This window comes from Scyliorhinus canicula, chromosome 19 (assembly GCF_902713615.1).
Source record: "Scyliorhinus canicula chromosome 19, sScyCan1.1, whole genome shotgun sequence".
NCBI classification, from domain to species: domain Eukaryota; kingdom Metazoa; phylum Chordata; class Chondrichthyes; order Carcharhiniformes; family Scyliorhinidae; genus Scyliorhinus; species Scyliorhinus canicula.
The window spans coordinates 32,633,235-32,635,735 of NC_052164.1; the positions used below are offsets into that span (position 1 = coordinate 32,633,235).

At 45.5% G+C, this 2,501-nt stretch overlaps 1 long non-coding RNA gene across 1 annotated transcript in view; it reads left to right on the top strand.

Annotated features, from left to right (window-relative positions):
- LOC119954404 overlaps positions 1-1,274 on the top strand; it is a 9,721-nt gene extending 8,447 nt beyond the window's left edge. The window contains exon 4 of the long non-coding RNA XR_005458237.1: positions 997-1,274. This is a non-coding gene — a long non-coding RNA (uncharacterized LOC119954404). The remainder of the gene's footprint in view (positions 1-996) is intronic.
- The last annotated feature ends 1,227 nt before the right edge of the window (positions 1,275-2,501 follow it).

Consider the following 2,501-nt stretch of genomic DNA (forward strand, 5'->3'; position numbering starts at 1 on the left):
GAAAAACGGACATAGTAAAGAGCAAACAGCTTGCAGAAGCTTTCAGCATTCAGACACTTGCAAAAACCGGTTTCCCCACAGCTGCAGAGTCCAGGCAGCGCTGCAAATGGGAAAACAATCTGCATACTAATGAGGTGATACCAGGACAGTCCCAGATACAATAGATACACTTAAGTATCGATTGATACTTTTCAATAGCAAAGCAGACAGGATGGCGCCAACAAAACCAGGACAATGAGTCCTAAGAACCGCCCCAGCCATCAAGGAACGACCCTAGGATAGGGGGGTTCGAATCATATTGATTGGGAAAGACCCAATCGATCCCCAGCAGGTGAGAGAGCCCGCCCCAAGGGGCACGGACCTCTGGGGACCTATAAAAAGAAGGTCCCGCACATGGTTCGGCCTGCTGTCACCTGTTGCCTCCTGTCTCCGGCCTCCGACTCCAGCCTCCAGACTCTTGTCTTTTACACCGGCCGTCGAGCAGCAGCCATCGATCAGTAAGTGCCAACGACGATCGCTACGTGACCCAGGCATTGCTTATACTCTTGCCGACTATTAGCGAACAGAAGTTGCAGACCAGAACGGAACGAAGGCCTTGTTCAACTGACCTTTAATGGTAGAAGTAAGTTAGTCTTTTAGCATGTGCATGAGTTTATTATAATTGTTATAATAAACTCTAATTGTTTTGGACTTACTAATTGGTGTATAACTTTATTGCTTTGAACTTGACCTTGGTACTTGTGACGGTGTCTCTTCCGGCACCTGGCGACTCCAGAGCATAGAAATAAGAAACAGAGCCAAATGAGTGTTAAGCACACTGCCTCTATTGGAGGAGTGTTAAACACACTAACTTAGAACGACCAACAACTGGCACTTGGAAAAACTCCTTTAAACAAATGCCAGTCTTGCATTTGTTACTTGTTGGAAAAACTTTCCCATTTTTAAACTGGAATTTGTGTAAAGATCCTCTTGATGATCTTTGTTTTCCTTTTTTAGTTCTTTTCTGTGAACACGGACTACAGTAAGCTGAAGAAGAATGGACCAGACTTCTAAATGTTGAAGACAGACCATCTTGTCCAGGTGGCTTTGTTGGGCCTTAAAGCTTGACACACAATGAGGCCTATGTTATTACTGTTATCTAGTGTACCTAATTTATGTGTATATGTGAAACATTGATGTGAATACATCTGGATGCATTCCCTATTTTGTTTGCCTGTTGTATATGGATCTTAATCTGCAGTTAGCAAAAATACAAGTTCACCTTTGCTGTGTTATTGTGAAGTATTAAATCAAAAGTTTCTGACTGCCATTATGAAAGAAAACCCGGAGGGCAGCACGGTGGCCTAGTGGTTAGCACAACCGCCTCACGGCGCTGAGGTCCCAGGTTCGATCCCGGCTCTGGGTCACTGTCCGTGTGGAGTTTGCACATTCTCCCCGTGTCTGCGTGGGTTTCGCCCCCACAACCTAAAAATGTGCAGAGTAGGTGGATTGGCCACGCTAAAATTACCCCTTAATTAGAAAAAATAATTGGCTAATCTAAATTTATAAAAAAAAATGAAAGAAATCCCGGTGTTATTCAGAAGTAAGTAGAGCAATATGCAATTCACTTAATGCTCCTCTCCCTGTAACTCTGCACATTCTTCCTTTTTCAAATAATAGTTTAATACCCTTTTAAATGCTTCAGTTGACCTGTATCCAGCACACTCTGGCAGTCCAGTCCAACTGCATGAAGAAGTTTTCTGTGTGTTTCTTTTACAAAATGCTTCAAATTTATGCCCCCCCCCCCCCTTTCTCAGATGCCATGTCACCCTGGGCGAGTCGATGGTCAATTCCAGCCCCACAGGCCCAAGTGAAGTAACCAATATTTTGACAATTTTTAAAATTTTATCTATTTTTTAAAAATAATTTTTATTGAAATTTTTACAAAATAAATACAAAATATAAACATCTTAGCTCTATTAACATACAACCGCGGTAACACCCCATGAACATAACCCCCCCCAGCTTCAATAAGCAACTTCAAACAAAAAGAAAAAACAACAAAAAAAAAAGTAAAAAAGAACAACAAGAGGGTGATAGCACCCTCCACAAACCCATGTGCACAGTTTCTCCCCCCTCCCCCCCAATCCCCCCCCCCCCCCCCCCCCCCCCCCCCCGGGCTGCTGCTGCTGTCGGCCTATTTCCCTACCGTTCTGCCAGGAAGTCCAGAAACGGCCTGAAAAACCCTTGTACTGATCCCTTCAGGGCAAATTTCGCCCTCTCCAATTTAATGAACCCTGCCATATCCGAGATCCAGGCCTCCACGCTTGGGGGCCTCGCATCCTTCCATTGGAGCAAGATCCTCCGCCGGGCTACTAGGGACGCAAAGGCCAGGACCCCGGCCTCTATCACCTCCTGCACTCCCGGCTCCACTGCCACGCCAAAAATTGCGAGTCCCCAGCCTGGCTCGACCCTGGATCCCACCACCCTCGACACCGTCTTTGCTACCCCCTTCCAAAACA